General features: G+C 40.1%; 1 protein-coding gene and 1 long non-coding RNA gene across 8 annotated transcripts in view; one reads left to right on the forward strand and one right to left on the reverse strand.

Moving 5' to 3' along the window:
* Positions 1–917: 917 nt before the first annotated feature.
* LOC144286324 (uncharacterized) lies at positions 918–5,664 on the forward strand. 2 transcript variants are annotated; one of them, XR_013354377.1, is made up of 2 exons: positions 918–1,027; positions 5,158–5,664. It is a non-coding gene; the product is annotated as an uncharacterized LOC144286324 (long non-coding RNA). The 2 variants fall into 2 exon arrangements; XR_013354378.1 differs by lacking the exon at positions 918–1,027 and adding an exon at positions 2,048–2,235.
* A 7,005-nt stretch (positions 5,665–12,669) lies between these two features.
* Positions 12,670–21,009, reverse strand: part of LOC144286318 (phosphatidylcholine transfer protein-like) — a 50,009-nt gene continuing 41,669 nt past the window's right edge. For 5 of the 6 annotated variants that reach the window (XM_077852616.1, XM_077852613.1, XM_077852617.1 and 2 more), the window contains 2 exons: positions 13,682–13,788; positions 12,670–12,850 (listed from right to left, as the gene is read on the reverse strand). The gene's annotated coding sequence lies outside the window, so the exon portion shown is untranslated. The remainder of the gene's footprint in view (positions 12,851–13,681; positions 13,789–21,009) is intronic. The other variant, XM_077852615.1, reaches the window with a different exon arrangement.

Here is a 21,009-nt window from a genome sequence, read left to right on the forward strand (position 1 = left end):
GTTTGGGGTTGAATTGTGTGCCCCCCCACCCCAAAGTCCTAAGCCCTGATCCAGAATGTAACCTTATTTGGAAATAAAGTATTTGCAAATGTAATCAAGTCACAAGGAAGTCATTAGAGTGGGTCCTAATCCAATGACTGGTGACCTTAGAAGGGGAATTTGGAAACAGACACTAAGAGAGACCACCATATGAAGATACAGAAGGAAGATGGCCATGTGAAGATGAGAATCCAAGCTGGGAGACATGCTGCTACAAGCTAAAGAACATGTTGGGCTACCAAAAGCTGGGACGGGCAAGGAAGGATCCTTCCCTAGAAATTTCACGGGGAGCATAGCTGCCTTTCTGACATCTCGATTTTGGATGGTTAGCCTCCAGAAGTATGACACAATAAATTTCTATTGTTTTAGGCCATCTAGTTTGTGGTAAATTGTTACAGCAGCTCTAGGACTCTAACACAGACTCTGTACTAGCAAAATGGTCCAAGTCCAGCTACCAGTTCCTTTCTTCCATAGGAAACTCCTACCTGTCTGTCTCCCTAATGAGTTGTATAAAAAATCTAATACACCAATTGTATAATACACTAATTTTCTGTGACTGCCTACTATCACAGCCTGCTCCAAAAGGTCTCCTGCCTTCAAAATTTCCAAGTGAGAAATAAAAAAAGAGTGCATACTCACTTCTATCCTCAAATTTCCTGGCATAAAAATCAGTCTCCATGAAGAACGACCCCATTGTGCTTAGATAGCATCAGAGGGGTCCTATAAGATCTGCTTTTTAACAAACATCTACCTAGTGTCACTTAAGTCCTATGCTATATCCTGTCCAGCAAAATCAGTGTTTGCCCTCTATATGCCAAACAGATGGCTAATGCTATGCTTGGATCATCTTTGTTTTTCTTGCCATTTTAATCTCTGCAGAGGGTTGGTTACCTTCATCTTCATGAGACATTCAACTTTTTAAGATGGGGGAGTGGAAGGAAATGAAATAAGTCTCCCAGAGTCACTGTTTCTGGAAGATCTGCTCTAGGTATGGGCTTGTTTATGCATCTACAACTGCCAACCCTTTACACTCACATACATCTGTCTTTCTTGGTATCTGTCCATGTGCCACAGGAGGCCTTGTGAAGCTATCCTTGGACTCATTCCCCTCTTGAGCAGAGAGAGCACCTTCCACCTACTCCACATCCAGTGACCCCATTGACACTGTTATCTCTGTGCTTACCAAGCCACAAAAAGCTCCTCAGACTATGAGACCAGACACACTGGGTTCAAATTCCACCTCTGCTGTGTGTGGCCAACTGTGTGACCTCTGGCCAGTTGCCTCACCTTTCTGAAGCTCAGTTTCCTCCTCTTTCACATTGCGATGATCCCACCTTATGGGGTTATAGTAGGGCCACCATGACTGTAAAGCACCTCGTACAAGGTAGGGAATCAATTATGGTATTTCTCTTCTTCCTTCCTCACCACCATCCTGGTACCCTATGAGTGCAGCAGAGAGATAAGAACTAGGCCGGCAATTTTAAGTGATGCTCTGTGAAGAGACAAGGCTTATGGACAAACACAGGGAGAGGTGGAATAAAACGTGGTCTCTGAGATTGTGTGAACATGTGTTAGAAAAGGTGGTGTCATATATTTTTTAAAGCCCATTTTCATGTTTTCAAAGAAGTTTCATAAACAAAAGCAGAAATATTGTAGGCACAAAATTTTAGGATTTAATAAGAAGAAATGCATTGTTTTCACAGTTTGTAAAGAGTAGATTTAAATTTTATTTATTTATTTATTTATTTATTTATTTATTTATTTATTTATTTATTTTACTACCACCTTACTATACCAGCTTGCCATGTTACCTCAGTCCCAGAACCTGTGAGGTTGTATTAGGCTACAAGGTAATGCCACTGTCTTTATAGCACAAAGAGAAATCTTCACCTTCCCCTGGCAGCCAGGTGTTAAATCATCACTAGATGGCAGTAACATCTAACACTTAATTCTCTATGACCTCATCAAACCATTTCACCTTTGTTTTTTCCTCTTCCTTTTCTATAACTAGCGCTCATAATCTCAGCAGGAAATAAAAGCAGCCTTAAGCTTGGCTCATCCTTATTTTGCAATGATTTAAGAAAACCAGAGAATTTGTCAAAGAAGGGAATGGTCATTCCGCAAGTTACAGGCAACAGGATTCTCACTGGACTCTGAGAGCTCACATTTAACCCTGCCCTCCACATGGATGAAAAGGTAAGTATCTAATACTCTGTGTACTTGACTAGAGTCATCAACTTGGACAAATTTTTCTTTTTCTTAAACAAGAAAAAAAAAAGGACACTAAAAAATGTATGTACTTGTGAGAAGGTAGCCCGCTTTCCTGAGGTAAACACCATCTTGTTCTCTAAGCAAGCATCTTGTTCAATTGTTTTGCACTTTCTCTCCCAGATGCCTCTCTCTCTCACTTCCAAATTCAATTGTACACCCAAAGTGAGATTTTTTTCCCAAGGAAGCATTAGAGAGGAATGAAAGACAATGTAGAAATACTGATCATGGGCTGGCAGTAATAGGAAATCAAGTATTACTTTCAGTACAACAGGAATCTGGAGCAGCAGATGTCAGGATGAACCCCAGAGGGAATTTAATGGGGCCTTGAGTTAGTCTGAGAATTTTCACAGCATTGCTAGCTCCAACACTTTGACTTCCTTCAGGGAATTGGCATAAAGACAAAATCCAGATCTGCCTATCTCTACAATCAGGGACCAAATGACATTGAGAATGTCTAACAGCTCGTAAATGTTGACACCAAAAGCTTCCCTCTCTACCATGAAGTAATTCCCAGTATAGATTATTGCAGCTTGAAACTTGGACCTTAGGAACTTGTACTGATGCTTTATAGGACTGTCAGGTGAGCTGGGAATGGAGCAGGAGCTAGCCTGACAAATGACACTGAGATGAGACAAGGGATAGCTCCAGAGCTACTGGAGGTCCCATCATGCCCAGTGTCCATGGGGCTATACTTGCCTCCATCGTCATTTTCAAAATGGCTGTACCAGCAAGTTGCATCTAGTCAGCAAAGGCCAGAAGTAGACTGGTGGATACTGACAGGTCTAAATGTCAGTGGGCACACTCTCTAGGGTCTTATTCAAAGCAAGAGAACCAGATCTAAATAATGGGGTCACTAGAGCTAGGGTCTCCAGAATCTGGACTAGTGAACTACACAACTAAACTGACTGGACTAAGGAAAGGGCATCAAAACTGTAGTTCTAGTATGTGGACTGAGTGAATGAATATAGAGAAATAAGTTAGTGAAGGGGGCTATACTCTAGACTTACCTGATTCCTTGTGGCCATTAATATTGCCAGTAGATCTCAGATGTAATTAGTAAAGAGCAGTGTGGGAGGCCCTCAGTCACCTGGAGTCATTGAATCTTCAGTCTGAGCATAACATAATACCAGCCTGGGAGGGGAGTCATGCTGTATTATCCATTTCCATCAGGAATAGCTCACGGAGCTGAGCTTGAGGTTGGGGAGCATCAGCAGAACCAGCTGTGACCAGCTGGATCAACATGTCCACAACGGCTACCATACAGGAGCTCCCTTGATAACTGCCAGAATTGGAATCCACTAAAAAATAGCAATTCTGACCACAACGAATTAAAATATGACAGTGAAGTGCAGAAATGGAAGGAAGGGGAGACTGGAAACCATCCTTTTGTCTTGAAGCAAAAATCCAAGGCTACCGGTGACTTCTCTCATGAGCTCATTTATATTTTTACTTTCAAATTTTGCTTCCTCAGTGAATAAAAAATATCTGGTGATTAGAAGGCAACCAGAAAAAAAGCAGTATTTATGCAGAAAGCCTTAGCTCCATATTGTAAAAATTTCCCAGTCTCTATGTTTTAGTCACATAGTGGGGAGGGGCATTTTAAAGGACAGTTTTGTTGCTTGTTCCTTTTACAAAATTTAACATTGGGCATAATTCGTCACATTAATGTAAAGACAACATTTTCTATCTGAGATAATACTGAAAATCAATGTTAAAATTTATGATGAAAACGGAATAAATATTTGTAGTACTAGGGTAAAATATCCAGTGGGGTATCATAGCTATTTATGGGAAGGAAAATTAAATTATCCCTCTCTGTCCAACTCTGCAACTGACTTTTAAACTTTGGTAATTTAACATTATATTTCACAAACACTATGGTATCTTATCCATTAGGACGTGAAATCCAGGAGAGCAGGGAATTTCAACTGTTTTATTTACTACTGTCTTTCTAGTGCATAGAGTAAGTAGTAAATATTGTGAATCAACAAATTATTTCAGGGACTATGAGAAAAACTACTATGGAAACATTACATTCGCTTATCCACAGCCCTATCCCCATTTCGGTGTTTCAACAAGGGCTCAGCTGTTCCCAGGACTTCATCTGCACCTTCCTCTTCCTTCCAACCTATCATGTTGGGTTTACCAACAACCAAAGAAGTGCTCTCTGATTGTGCTCATTCCACATGGCTCTCCTCTGACTCTAAAGAATCCAGTGGAAAAGTCAAAAGATGAGAGTGAGGCCACAATATTCCTGGGAATACTTCAGAATGCACAGGACTAGGGGCTGTGAACGGTCACAGAGCACATTTCCCCTTCCAGCTTCTGCTCTTGATCACAAACAGCAGAATGAAAGGATATGCTGTTTCCCTTTAGGACCTGAGTTGTTACCTCAGTGATTTTCACTCTCTTTCTAAAAAACCTGCTAGCATAGCCATGCTCATGGTTAATACCCTCAGGAAATATTTCCATTGACAAGGGGTGCCATTGTGCTACTTCCCATAAAAGGGTAATCATGCCCGTGGCTTCTTTGGGACTTGGATCCTTACAAGTTTTTCAGTCACCTTTGTCCAAGAAGAAAGGGCACAGTCAAGGTGTAGAGTCTGCCAAACTCAGTCAAATATCCTGAAATGTGTTCCAACATTTGGAATTTGACAAGATTCCCAAGGACATCTGGCTTTGGTCCCCCTTCTCCCTTAATTACTGAGCCCAAACAGAAAATGTAATCCATCTACTTCAGAGTCATTTTCCCAAAACTCATCCAAATTTTCCTTAGTAAGCCTATTAGATGTCTTTGTCTTCGTGGGCCTAACACCTTCCTTCTCACGTTTTATTTCTTGGAACTAGGAAGCAGACAGAGCCAAGGGCAACAGGGCTCCATTTCAAACACAAGACACAATCTATAAAATCAGGTGCTGGCGGTGGAGGGTCAAGAGTCTCACTCCCAGAATTACAGCTGTGACACCTCTGAGGGGGAACTAAGGGAGTCTCTAGGACAAATGTACCCTTGCAAGGACAGAGAACACAACTAAGGATAGATTCTCTCCAACCCATATTCAGTAGCACCCGGGGCCAACGCCTTACCACAGTTCACGGTGACAAACGCAGAAGCAGAGATTTCTCCAACTCCTGCTGTTGGTGGTGGTCATATGGCGAACACTGGACTTGGAACACAAGAAAGCCTGCAAGATCCACCTAAGACCTTTTCATATGGCCCTGAATCTCAAAATAAGACAAAAATGGGTCAAAGTCCTAACTCCTAATAAACCACTTACTAGTTTTGTGTCCTTGGGCAGGTTCCCTAATATCTCTGAACTCGTGTTTTCCTGCTGTAAATAAAGATTATAAAACCTTTCTTGCATTTTTATTATAACACTTAGGTAAATTTATAAAGCTTAGCACAGTGCCTGGCATTGGAAAGTACTCAGGACAGCTATTTGTTTTGTTATTTTTCATTTTTATAATACTTATATTGAGATAGAATTCACATACCGCACAATTTATGCATTGAAAGTATACACTTCAATAACTTTTCATATATTCACAAAGTTACACGACCATCACCAAAGTCAACGTTAGAACGTTTTATCACCACAAAAGTAAACTCCATTCCATTAGAAGTCATTCACAGTTCCGCTAAACCTAGGCAACCACTCATCTCTTCTTTTCCCTATGGATTTTACTGTTCTGGACATTTCATACAAATGGAATGATATAATACATTATCCTTTGTGACTGACTTCTGTTACTTAACATAATGTTTTCCAGGTTCGTCCATGCTGTAGCACCTATAGTTCACTTCACTTTATTGTTGAATATATGCCATGATGCCACTGTGTGGATCTCTTCATCTCTTTTTATTGTTTAATATTATTATTCCATTGTGTCGATATACCATATTTTAATTATTCATTCATCACTTATCAAAAATGTGGATTGTTTCCTTTATTTGGTTATTATGAATAATGCTGCTATCAACATTCACGTACAAGATATGTGTGAACCTTCATACCTCTTGGTATGTGAACCTCTTGTGAACCTTCATACCTTCATACCTCTCCCTCTTGGGGAGATCTTATGGTAATGTTAACTCCATGTTTAACCTTTTGAGGAACTACAGATGTTCCCAAAGTGGATGCACCATTTTATTTTATTTTATTTTATTTTATTTTATTTTATTTTATTATTTATTTTATTTTATTTTACTTTATTTTTTTATTTCTTTATTTTTTCCTGTTTCTCCAAAGATGTGAACCTTCAGGCCACATGCTTCTTTTTTTTTTTAATTTATTTTTTATTGGTGTTCAACTTACCAACATACAGAATAACCCCCAGTGCCCGTCACCCATTCACTCCCATCCCCCATCCTCCTCCCCTTCTACCACCACTAGTTCCTTTCCCAGAGGATGCACCATTTTAAAGTCCCTTGACAGGATATGAAGATCGGATTTCTTTCCATCCTACCAATACTTGTAATCGTCTTTTTCATTATAGCCATTCTAGTGGTCATCAGGTGGTACTTCACTGTGGTTTCGATTTGCATTTTCCCAATGGCTAATGATGTTCAGCTTCTTTTATGTGCTAATTGGATATTTGTATATCTTTCTGGGTAAATGTCTATTCAGATCAATTTCTATTTTTAATTGGTTTTTATGTATTTTTATTAGTGAGTTGGAGATATTCTTTATATTTTTTAGATATAATCTCCTATCATATATATGACTTGCAAACACTCCTTCCCATTCTATGGGTTATCTTTTCACTTTCTTGATGGTGTCCTTTGAAGCAGAAAATGTATTGTTTTGATGAAGTCTAGTTTATCTATTTTTCCTTCTTTTGCTTATGCTTCTGATGTCAAATGCAACGTTATGAAGATTTTCCCTATATTGTCTTCTAAGCATTGTATAGTTTTAGCTCCTACATTTAAGTCTTGGATCTATTTTGAAATAATTTTTATATATGTTGTGACACTGGAGTAGTCCAACTTCATTCTTTTGTATGTGGATAGCCAGTTGTTCCAGCACCATTTGTTGATAAGGTCATACCTCCCCCATTGAATTTTTTGGTACTACTTATGGAAAATAAGTTGATCATAAATGAGTTTTATTTCTGATTCTTGATACTAATCCACTGATCTACATGTTAATCTCATGCCAGTACCACACTGTCTTGATCAATGTTGATTTGTAGTAAGTTTTGAAATCAGAAACTATGAATCTTCCAACCTTTTCCTTCTGTTTCAAGATTGTTTTTCCATAAATAAGATCACATCACCTGCAAATAAAGACAGTTTTATGTCTTCCTTTCCAAACTGGATGCCCTCTATTTCTTTTTCTTACCTAACTGCCCTGACCAGAACCTCCAGTACAATTTCTCAATAGAGGCAGCAAGAGCAGACAAACTTGTCTTAGGCTGGATCTTAGAGGAAAAGCTTTTAGCCCTTCATCATTAAGAATGATGTTCACTATGGGTTGTTCATGGATGCTCTCTTTCAGGTTGAGGAAGTCTCCTATTCTAGTTTGTTGAATGTTTTTATCATAAAGGTTGTTATTGTTATTACACAAAAATGCAGCTGTTCTCTCCTTTCCCTTTTTTCCTCTCTTCTTTCCCTCTTTTGATTTCTTTCCAGAGCCTGGTAGGACACCAGGATGACATCAGGGAAGCGGAAACCATAGGCTGCTGTGCATCCATTCCCCGAAGTGCTCTATGAGCAAGCATCTGCCACCTCCTCCCTCCTGTCTGCACTCGTGACCTAGATAGGTGCCCTTGTTGTTCTGGCACAAGTTGCTTCCCTTCCACTTTGGCCTGCTTTGCTGGCCCACTGCATTCTGATTCTAGGTGACTGGCTTCCTGTCACTCTTCTTCAGGGTTCAGATCCCTGTCTACCTCGTTACAGGTGTCCTAGACTACTTTGGCAGCCAATGGTATTTGGAAAGCTAAAGGCTGTTTTCCAGGCAGTAGAATTTCCTTTTTATTCCATACCAGTTTGATTCCATGAATATATCATGAGAACTTTTTAATGCCAAGTATTGAGCTTGGTTGATCCTAATATTAACAATAACTCCATCATGTTGTTTTTACTTTGGTCCCATTTTACAGAACAGAAAGCTGAGGCTCCATGTGGCCGGCCAATTTGTCTGAGGTTACATACATAGTAAGTGGCAGAGCCAGAGTTTGATGACATTTCTGTCTGGGTGGAGCAAAAGAGAGGAACATGCATCTAGTTGTAATGGCTAAGACAAAACTCAGGGCATTAGTTGCCATATTGGAATAGCTAGGAACTAGGAAAGTGGTACACCTCATTCCAAATACAAGGCTTCTGTTGCTCCTGTGTGCCAACTTGTCCAGACTTATCTTGCAAAAACATATGCCCACCCATCCAAGACACGCTGAACCACATCATGCTATCTCTACTGCTGTACCTTCCATATGCTGTTATCTCTGCCTCAAAAACACTCTCTTCTACTCAACTGCCAACTTTTAGATGCCTGACTAATTTCTATTCATACTTCAAGACCCAATACAAGAATCACTTTCCCTGGGAATTCCTTCTGATCCACACCAGACTGTGTTTTGTTATATCCCATACATACCTTTGCTATAGACTCACCACTTTTGCTCTCTCCCCCTCAACAAATTACCAGTAAACCATGAGCACCTTCAAGGTGGGGCCATGGTTAGTTCTCTTCTGTCTCCCAGTAGAGTTCCTGGCCCTAAGTTTTTTCAAATAACTAACTGAATCTTAAGGATGAGCCCCTATAAACAGATGCCATCTCTGGTAGAAGTTTTTTTTTTTTTTTTTTTTAATTTTTATTTATTTATGATAGTTACAGAGAGAGAGAGAGAGAGGCAGAGACACAGGCAGAGGGAGAAGCAGGCTCCATGCACCGGGAGCCCGATGTGGGATTCGATCCCGGGTCTCCAGGATCACGCCCTGGGCCAAAGGCAGGCGCCAAACCGCTGCGCCACCAGGGATCCCTCTGGTAGAAGGTTTAAAGCATCTCTCGGTAAACCAACCCAAATAAATGAATATTTGGGACTTTTTGTTCTCTTCTATTATGGAGAATCTGATTCTTAAAACAAGGGTTCAGGCCTATGAAATTTGAACCTAAAACAGTAAAACCACCTTCCCACTTTGCAAAATGCAACTCACAGTCACCAGATCACCAAGAGGAAGACCTCAGAAAAGAGGATAATAGAGGAGGATATAAAGGTTCTCACTTTAAGAACAGAACAAGATCACTCTCGTGTTCTTAGGCACTTCTCAATACCTAGGGATCCACTGTCAGAGCCAGAGAATACTTTCAGATTAAATGGTACAAGCCATCCATTTCTTCAGCTTCTAAACAAAATGAGAATTTTATTTCTGACTCAAGTCATCTCAGGGAAAAGATGCCAGCTACAAGGTGTTTAGGGGGGCTCTCTGTGGCAACTCTGAGAGCAAAGCTTTAATGTGCCACCTTTTACTTTCTCCTCTAAGAGAAAACTGTGAGGTCAGGCCCAAGATGACAATGCCAAACAGCTCCCAAAAGGCTCTTGATATTATTCCTTGCCAAATTCCCCTCAAGCCCTGGCACATCTTGGGCTAAAGGCACACATGTTATTTTCATTTAGGCATGAATGCTGAAGCATGGGGTATTTTTTTTTTTTCTGGGCTTTCTGTTAACTGTCTACAAAATGTGGTTTTAAGATATATTACCCCTGGTCATTTATCTAACAGACCATACTGCGATCTGTAAGCTCCATCCCTCTTGCAGCTTTCACATTCTATTAAAATGGGATCTTTTACCAGGAAATTTACTTAGACAGGGGAGTTCATTTGAGGTTGAAACTGTAAAGTGGCCAATTATCTCTCCGCCATTGGGTGCATACGATCTTTACCCCAAGCTTTGGAAATAAAGACAACATTTAGCAAACGTTCTGCTCCAAAGCTAATGTTTTGGAAAGAATAACAGCATGTTGGGAATAAATTACATGGTCTTTAGTGCATTTTAGTGTTATTGCCTGTTAACACACAGTGTGGTGTGCCAACTCATGAGAGAACTCCAGTCTTCTAAGGAATCGATTTCTGAATTGTTGAGTTTATGGTGTCCGAGTGATATCGTTGAACAGACTGGGAGTGCAGGAGACCATGTCTGTGCAATCTGACCTAGGGGAAGCTATGAATCATAGGTTGTCCTTCCGTCTGATAATATCCAGACCATCAGCACACTCTGGGTAATGACATTTGAGGCTTTTCATCCAGGACTATCCAGTTTCCTACTTCATGGGTTATACTGATCCTAGGACCAGGTAATCTAATATACCTAATATAAGTAACAATTTAACTTTACTCAAAGTCATACTAGGTAGAAGGTCTTTGCCAGCCTCTGTGGAAGAACAGCAAGATGCTTAACTAGATCTTTGATTCCATTTATATGTAATGTCCTGGATAGGCAAACTCAGAGAGGCAAAAAGTACACTCCTGGTTTCCCAGAGCTGGGAGGAAGGGGCCTTGGGGAAAGCTGGCTTAAAGGATGTGGGGTTTCTTTCTAGAGGTACTGAAAAAATTAATTGTGCAAGGGTTGCCCAAATCTGGGAATATACTAAAAACCTGTGAACTGTACACTTTAAATGGGCAAATTGTATGGTATTTGAATGATACCTTTAAAGCTGTTACAATAAAACAAACAAACAAACAACACTTGCCCTCACAAAAAGAAGAAAGACATTAATACCAGTTAGGAAACTAAAGACAGGTGCCACAGAATGCTAAGGAAGATCCAAAACTGCTTACTTTCTTCCACCTTTGGAGGATTTTCCTTTTCCAGGGACCATCACAATCTCTCTTGGTGCATGTTTAGGTTCAGGGGGTAGGAGAGAAGGCCTTAGAGGAGAAGAGAGCTTCTGATAAATGAACAGAAATGAAACCCATGAAAGCACAGCAAAAGATGTCCTGGCCACAGAAATATCAGTCTTGGGCCTCTCAGTGGAGTCCCTGTGCAACTCACTACCCCCTCACAGCTGATCACAAGCAAGGTATTTTATTTAAAGGGGAAAAGAGAGAAGGGTGATTTTATGTCAGGCTGAGAGGTAGCTCCTGTTACTTGAGGCCTCTCCATTCTAAAGACAACTTCTAGAAGAGCACTATCCCCAACCCCATTTAGCTTCCCATGTTCCTGGGGCAAAGGGCTCTGGCATCAGGGCTGTGCACAAAGTAGATCAACCAGAACTAGTCCTGTAGTGACTTGTAAGCTAAAATATTGCTCCATGAACAGATGAACAAACCTATTTTCCAGGCCATGCAAGCGATCATGGAAGAAGAAGACAGAAGAAGAAAGTATATTTCATGCTACATGATTTACCTTTTATTGGAGTAAGCTTACTGTATTGAAAAAGAGCCATCACCACCCTCACCTTCACTGAAGTGGCTGGCCCCTCTCTGCCACCATTTTTTCTTTGTTTGTTTATTCCCCTGATTTTCAATATTTACTAAAAAGCAAATCGGTCAGGTATATTTAACATACATAATTCCAAGCATTTTTAAAGGTGATCCTTTTTAAACTTTTAAATTAACTGAAATATTCTAAATGACAAACTGCTTTCATAGGTCACATTAAACTGCCAAGCAACATGGCATGTGAGTACTTTAAAGAAACATTCATCAAGAGATTTTTCTACAGGAGTGTGGACGTGCATTCCACGTTTGGGTTCCTCACTAACCAGGGACCGCTGCTTCCTCACTCTGACAATAAAGACCTGTCACCATTTCTTGCTGTTCTTGGTCTCTACCTTTCTTGTAGCTGGAACAAAGACTGGGCTGAGGGTGGAGTTCAAGAGATGGTGCACCACGGGCAGAGAACTCATTCTTTCCTCTCCTCTGGGAAGGGCCTGCAACTGGGTAATGGTCCTGTCAGTTCCGTACTGGAGTTCTTCAAAGCTTGTGGGGCAAACTCAGCTGCGTGGTGTGTTGCCACCCTTGCTCTTCGGATCCCCATTTCCCTGGAAGAACCAAGGAGAGAGAGCTCTCTTTTCCAGTGCAGGCCACCAGCCTCCTTCCATGACAACACAAGCATTGGCTTTGGGAAGTTGCCAACTTTCTCATGTGGGACTTGAACCCTTGGCCTCCCACCCCAAAGTAATGATGCTACCAGCCGAGTGACACAGGCCTATTTCCTGAGTCAATGGACTGAACAGGTCCAAAGGTATGCAAGGCATTTCTCTCCCCCTGGCCTCACCCAGCCTTGGCATGGCTGCTGGCATCGCCAGAGCTGTCCTCCCCCGTGAGCAGTTGCTGGGCCACCGCCAAGCTTCCACAGAGCTGTTTGTCAGCTCATTAGTGCATTTCTTTGCTTTCAGATTTCCTAACTTGAAAATAACTAGAATAAAAACTCACTTTAATGAATGGTTTTGAGCCTTTTTCCCTTCTCCCCTCTTCTCCTACCTAACAGCTGTTTTACTTTTAATGGGACCCATAACTCCATGGCAGGGCAAACAACTTAACATTTCCCTTGATTTTCAGGCCTTCATCCTCTAGAAAAGTTGCGAATCTGCTCACACTCTAGAATGGAGATAAAAATATCAGGATATCAATGAAAAGAAGACAGGAAAATAGGCTTTTGTCCTGCACCCACTGAGTTAGCTTCTGATAACTGTTTTTAAGAAATATGGGACAACATGGAGAAACACTCTCTTCTACCATTACAGTCACATAAAAATGGACGATATATGTGGAAAGACTAACAAGGAATAGAAAGACATAAAGCAGAATATCAATATTCTTCTGTTGTTGTTTTATTATTGTTTAGATAATGTGTATTTATTATTTATTTGTTTAATTTATTTTTAAGTAGTCTCCTTGGCCAGCATGGAGCCCAAGCAGGGCTTGAACTCACAACCCTGAGTTTAAGACCTGAGCTGAGATCAAGAGTTGAACATTTAACCAATTGTGCCACCCTTGTGCCCCATGTCTTTTATTTTTAATGAAGGGGAAAGGAAAGCAGCATAACAAGTAATACAGACACACGAAGTAACCTTGCTCCTTTAGTCTGGTGTATTAATAACTGGATATAAAACTAATCCTCAATCTGCCATTTCTCTTCTTTCAATCCCTTTCTCCCTTGCCAGGCATAACTCTGTTTTCAATCACTCTGGTAGTAGTTACTGCTCCCAGATTCAGTGGCTACCTATTCCTCTCATGCAAAGAAGTGATAACTCCCATGGCTGCAAAGGACACATGACTGACTCTCTTCCAGAAGAGGTGTCTGAGAGCTCTTACTAACCAAAGGTCCATCTCATATCTCAGTGACAGAGGTGTGGATCCCAAAAGCCTTGGCAAGGCATCTACATCTCATTCCCAGTTTACTCCTAATAATGTGGAGTGAGAACTTACTGACACAGGTAACTGGCTTGGGCGTCTGAAACTGCAGGCCAGGTAAGATCACACCTTATTATCTCCATTGTTTGCCTCGTGGTCTGTCTGCAATTTTCCTAAACCACCTTTAAAACATGGAGGTAAGAGTTGTTAATTGCAACTTTGGTTGAATGGAGTCCATTGGCAATGTTGTCAGTCTGACCTATTTTTTTTTTAAAGACTTTATTTATTTATTTGTGAGAGACAGACAGAGAGAGAGAGAGAGAGGCAGAGGGAGAAGTAGGCTCCATCCAGGGAGCCTGACATGGGACTCGATCCTGGTCTCCAGGATCAGGCCCTGGGCTGAAGGCAGCACTAAACCGCTGAGCCACCTGGCTGCCCCTATTTTTTTTTTTTTTTTGAGTGCTCATCTCATACTTTCTCGTGAAAATCCTGGGCAGGGGCAGAATCCAACCCACTATTCCTATGTTGTACATTTATGTGTAGCTATTATAAAAAGCTGTAGAGACAAATGCCTAGGCTCAAATCTTAGTGCTATCATTTTTTAATCTGGACTAATGATTTAACATCTTTGAGCATCTTCCTCCTTCTCTGTAACGTGGGGGAAATACTGGTGTCTACTTCATAGGATCGTCATGAGGATGAAATGAAATGGTGCTTGTAAAGTGTTCCCATGGTGCCTACCCCACAGTGAGAACTCAATAAATGTTAGTAGTGATGGCTATTAGTATCATCTTTATTATACTCACCCTCTATTCTTCACTTTATTCACCTCAAAGTGAGCTAGAAGTACCTCAATGTAGCAGCAAGAGCACAGACACTGGAGATCCACAGAAAATAGATCTCTTCCATTCTACTCAATGAGTAATGACCTTTGACAAGTTACTTTGCACATCTGAATCTGCTGCCACATCTGTAAATTCAGATAGTGACACTCACCCCCCCCCAGGGCTACTGGGAAGATTCAATGTAATAAGATACAGGAAATATTGTGATGCATACTAAGTGCCCAGTAAATAATGGCTGAATCAGGACTTAGGTTTAGGTCACTTACCCTGCTTAGCCCTTTTTAGCTTAGGTTTGCAACTAAAGAAGGCATCCCACTCTCCTCAATGCCGCTTCCAGCAAAGAGCAGGACAGGGAGCCAAAGCATTAGCAAACTTTTGGCAGGCACTGGACAAGGAGTGTGATCACAAGACCACCGTGCAGAACTTTGACAACTGAATGTGCAAATTATGCTATTCAAGCTGGAATATCACCCAAGTGTGTTTTGGAACCACAGTGACCACATCCCAGCTGGACTGGGGAAGTGAAGCTGTCCAGCCAAGGACTTTATTATTTTTATTTAAAAGTGTGAATCATCAGAAAAGCAACCCTCTCCAGCCAGGTGCTGTATTCAGATTCCATATAACATCTACTTCTTTGGCAGCTGGGCAAGAAAAAGTGCCTATGAGAATTGTTCTGGGAAGGTTTCAGAGGTCAACATCTTAATGGTTCAACCGAGGTAACTTTGGAAATATCAGTTAAACTCTCTAGGACTCAGTTTCCTCATGTGTAAAATAAGATAACAGGACTAAATAAGATGTGTGAAAAATGCTTAAAAGGGAGCATCGTACATAGTTTAAGTGACGGACATGTATTTGCTATAATGATAATGATTATTGAACTAAAGCATTTGGGACTTTCCAAAGGCATCACATTCTCACCTCTGCTTCATAAGGTTATATTTTTTTTGTAGAAAAGACTTTGTATATGACAAATGAAATGATAATACGGAGCTGTCTGAATATATGATAAACTGAACAAGATCCCTATTGTCTGGGTGGCTGGGAATAATTCTGTGTTGGAGAAAAGCTTAGAGCTGAGCCTTGCAGAAAATTTATGGATCAAAGTCATGGACAGGAGGGAAAGAGCATTATATGAAGGGCAAATAGCTTCATAAAAACTGTCCAGCTTTCCCTGATGTCTTCAAAGAACTCTGGCAGCTTGGTTGTAACTCCTCCCACAAAAAGGAAAGATCCATAGTCTTCAGTTTGCTTAAACTTGATTTCACCCACTTCATGCATCAGCCCTTGCTTTCAATCTCCTGACTTCTCAGCTACTAACTGCCATAGCCTAGCTACTGTTGTAACCTGGTGTTGACTGTTAGGGCAAAACATGGTTTGGTCATTAAGTTTTTTACTCCAATTTCCCTCCTGACTATGGTTTCCTCTAGCAGACTCAGGGAATAATTTCTGCAGGTGGCTCCATGTGTCTGGAATCCAAATATTATATCCACAGGAAGCCCCTCTCATAAGCAGATTGTGGGTAAGCTGTCATGCTTGAGGGACAATAAGTAGATCAAACCCACTCCTGCAATCAAGTTAGTAGAAGGTAATAAAAGTTTGTTAGAGTCATACTCAATGAAGGAACTTCCTAGAAGCACAGATCATTCAATATTGCCCCCCTACCCTTCCCTTACCCTCTACAGCCCACTACCCCCTGTTGTGACAGTGGATGTGAAACCAGAGCTCTGGATTTCACAGATGAGTAGATTGTCACATATTCCCAGAGCTCTTCCCTGATAGCTCTCAGGTAAGTTCTACCATTGGTTTGTACAGTGGTTCCAGCACTTAACTACGACTTTGCTTTCCACTTCGGGTAGTGTCATCTCTTTGCTAACTGGAAGGTAAATTTCTAGGTAGCAACAGTTTCATTGTTTTTTGTTTTTATGCTTCTAGAAAGCTAAACTCTGCACTTGGTGTATATGGGGAAACACACACACACACACACACACACACACACACTACAAGAACAATAAAACCGAAACCAAAAACACTCTGAAGTTCTCTGATTTAAAAAAATAGCATGAACTCAAAAGTGGTAGGTTCTAGCTCTGGCTGCACAGCCTGCTAGCTAAGACATCGGGGTATATTACACAATTTTCTAAACTTCTTTCCACATCTACCAAATAGAGATTATAAGACTAGTCTTGTTTACCCTAAGGAGAATCAGAGTACCAAGAGGTAACAGATATAAAATACCTAAAGAATCTTTTCAAATAAAGGAAAAATAAGACTGAACTCAATCTCAATTTATAAAAAGTTCAGTTTTGTTTGTTTAAGGTAAAAGAAAAAAGAATTTTATGGGAGGAGGAGGGGGAAAACATGAAAAGGATAGCCACTGTTTTGAGGACTAAAAGAGAAGAATTCTGGGATCCCTGGGTGGCGCAGCGGTTTAGCGCCTGCCTTTGGCCCAGGGCGCGATCCTGGAGACCCGGGATCGAATCCCACGTCGGGCCCCCGGTGCATGGAGCCTGCTTCTCCCTCTGCCTGTGTCTCTGCCTCTCTCTCTCTCTGTGACTATCATAAATAAATAAAAATTAAAAAAAATTTAAAAAAAAAGAAGAATTCTACTGTTATTTTTTTCATGTCAGAATTCTATTTTCTTATTTAGAGATAGAAAAGGAAAGAAGGTAGAATATTATTTTGTAGTGTTTTTAACCCAAGATTAAAGGAGAATAGTGATGCAGCATTCAGAGTTGGCTGGGGTTCTGCTCCTTTTGTGTCACCTAGATATTTCTTAGACACTGCTGCTCATCAGGTACTGAAGGGAAATATGTTGGAGCAGTTGCCTGATATTGAATTGGCTGAAGTCCATTACTTCTAGCTGACTTCTTAGAAACTATACATTAAATGTGCCAGAGGAAAATGTGCACTCCTTTGTTCTCTCTGATGAAGTGTAAGCTTTGGCTCCTTCTAAGACTGACCTATCAGGTTCTTTGTTTATTCCTTCTCTTCAGACATCTCCTTTAGGACATTTTATTCCCCATTACTGGTGGCAGAACTAAGGTCCAGTGCAATGCTGATGAAAGCTGATGAAAGCTTTGGACAGAGAGAAAAGATTGCAATTTGCTGGCTAACATGAGTGATTTGGAATAATGTGCTGATATCCAAAGTCTGTGAGTCTTGGGTTAACACGATTCTCTAACTGTCATTTGTACTCCTCATAATTAGGATAGGGCATAAGGAGTCTAGTGGTCAGTGCAGAAAAATGAACCACAACCCAGTGAGTGCCTGTTTCTCATCAGACTTTTCTAGGCCTTCAAGGTTAAGCCACTTGATTTTTGCAACAATGCCTAAGACACATATTGTTACCTCCTTTTTTTAGGATGAGTAAACTCATGTTAAATAATTTGCTTAAGGGATCCCTGGGTGGCGCAGCGGTTTGGTGCCTGCCTTTGGCCCAGGGCGCGATCCTGGAGACCAGGGATCAAATCCCACGTCGGGCTCCCGGTGCATGGAGCCTGCTTCTCCCTCTGCCTGTGTCTCTGCCTCTCTCTCTCTCTCTCTGTGTGTGACTATCATGAATGAATAAAAATTTAAAAAAATAATAATAATAATTTGCTTAAAACCACATGACTGGTAAGTGGTAGGGAGTGCTTCTCAGAGGTGAGGTTAATCCAAATTCCCGTAGAAGTGAGATGCATCACCTAAGGAGTAGGAAGGGCATTTTATGTGTGAGATTTGGCAATACCTAGGTGAAAGCTTGCACCAGAAGACAAAAGACTTAAATTCCAAAATGTGTTCTAACACTTACTGGCTGTGTAACCTTAAACAACTCACTTCACAACTAGGTTTTTAGTTCTTTACCTCATACTAGAACATAGGAAATTCTAATAAATTATAGTTACCATCATCATCTTCATCATCATCAAAAACATTATTCTTACCAATACTAGAATTATCATTATCACTAATATCTACGTACTCTTAGCATTTTAGGAGGATATAAAATAGTAGTTGTAAAAATATCTTGTACAAATAAAACTAGAAACAAGTTAAAAGTGTTAGAATTTATTTTAAATCTGAGGAAACTGAAAAAATATAATATAGTAAATTAAATGCAAGGTAATTGCTGTGCACTTCACAACTGTCTTGATTCTAGTATTTTTTTTTTAAGATTTTATTTATTTATTCATGAGAGAGAGAGGAGGCAGAGACATAGGCAGAGGGAGAGGCAGGCTCCCTGCCTATGAGCTTGATGTGGGACTCGATCCCAGGACCCAGGATCATGACCCGAGCCAAAGGCAGACACTCAACCACTGAGCCACCCAGGTGCCCCCTGGTTCTAGTCTTAGCCAGAGTCTTAATTCTTAACAATGCTGAAAGATTTAAAATGAAAAAACAAATACATTTCACGAATCTCTCCAGGCCATCATATTTGCATTTATAAAGGTCAGTAATATATCTATTCTTCAGTTCACTGTTAACTTCATGTGGAAGTTTTAACAGGTTCAGTTAAATTTCCTATAGGGCATTTCATTAAAAAAAGGAGGTTTTCTTAAATGTATGATTAGGGAGAAAAACAATAAGGATCCAAGGATACTTTCTATGGCCGGAGGAGATGGGAGGGGAAGAAGACAGCCCATCTCTAACCAAAATTGTCCATATGTTTCTGATACATATCACTCTTGCCAAGCCCCATGTGAAAAAGGCATAGAAGCTAAGACACCCAAAATGCTGATGACCAGTTCCTGCCAATAGAAATCTGTGAATTGTATTAGTTCTATAAATATTTCTGAGTGTTTAGGCATTGATGAACAATTAACAGCTGCTGTTAAACTTGGTGGTTTCTAAGTAGCAACCATGGTGGTGATGCTGATGATAAAAAATCACCATAACCCATCAGCATGATTTTATCACTTTAGGATTACACTATTGTTCAGCACTCATTTTTTGTAGACTCCATTATGGCCTAACTCCTATATCAAAGGAAAACTCTGGAAATCAAGAGGAGACTGCCACCATCAAAATTACTATCCCCCTCATAGCTATTTTTCACATGTTCTGATATACTTTGTTTTCTTATAGATGTATATAAATTTCATAGAATTGATAAGTAAATTGGAACTCATGTCATCTCATTTCTATCCTTCTCTACCAGATGACATACAGATAGTATAAATTGTGCCACCAGATAAACTGCTAAGAGAAATCTAAGTATTTCACTTCTCTGTTTAAAAATCTATAGAAGTCTCCTCTTGCTTACAAAGTAAAATAATAGCTCACTGGTTGAGTGTATAATCCAATTCTAATGGAAAATTTCATACTTATTTCCCCTTATTGACACAAGTACTCTAATCTTTCATGGTAACACATCTACCTTATTCTTGCATTTTGAAAGTCTCTCCTGTTTTCTTTGTTCATGCTATTACTTCTTTCTAAAATTCCCTCTCCTATTTACCATCTGCTTGTTTAACTCCTACTTATTCTTATCCTTTCTTAAACTTCTCTGGGCAGAATTAGTTCCTCCTTCGTCTGGATCTCCAAAATGCTTTTTAAAAATCTTTAACAGAGCACACAGCACTTTTCGTTAATATGCTTTTGTTTACACATATGTCTGGGAGAGCATTCCAAGCAATAATTATGCCCTCACTCAATGTATAAGGCTTAGCAGGTGCTTAATTAATAAATGTTAAAAGAATAAATACAGTAGGCAACCTCCCTTTCTTTTTGGAAAGTTTGATTATTTCCCTTTAGTCATTAATTAAACAAATACATTTTTAAAAACATCTATTATGTGTTAGTCATTGAGCAACAACCATGACAGAAATCTGCCAAAGCATCACACTGTATCTAAAGCAACAGGAACCAAGTGAGAACCACTTTAAGTAGCTTTTATGCAAACATTTTAACCTGTCATGCTCCCTTCCATGGATGAGGGAACTATAAACGAAGTATTTGGCTCTCAGAGTTATGGCACAATTCTTGGCTCACTTTGATAAATATTGATCTTGTATAAATTACTCAGGAGAGGCAGTCGATGGTTCTCTGAGCAACACACACAACCCCCACTCCCCTTTATGCAAAGACATAAATCATTTATGAATAGAGCCCCACATGCTCTATGAATAAGTCCCTTGGATTCCAAGATGACTGATACTCAAGTATTTTTCTCATTTGAGTGGAGACCTAAATTTAAGCAAGCAGTCAGACTACATGAAGTTACAATGCCCTTTTGTTCACTGTAAGGTGAGAGATGCATAATAGGCTTTCAAGGGTAAACATCATATGTTTTAAAATAAACACCATTAAATGCGACTGCACATTTGTGCCTCTAATAAAGCTGATTGTGAGGGGATAGCTCTTTAGAAATATCTCATGTTACGTTCATTCAATTTTAAGTTTTAGTCACTGGTGGAAAGAGGAGGTTTAGTGCATGTATGTGTGTGGAATTGTAGAGAATTCGTTTTGACTACAGCTGAATCCAAGCCTTTGGTTTCATCTGGAAAGTTGTGAATAGCACAATAAGGGGTCTGTGTGTGGTGAGGAGTCATTAAAGTAAAGAACCAAAGGGCAGCAAAC

The sequence above is a fragment of the Canis aureus genome, chromosome 16, assembly GCF_053574225.1.
Source record: "Canis aureus isolate CA01 chromosome 16, VMU_Caureus_v.1.0, whole genome shotgun sequence".
Taxonomy (NCBI): domain Eukaryota; kingdom Metazoa; phylum Chordata; class Mammalia; order Carnivora; family Canidae; genus Canis; species Canis aureus.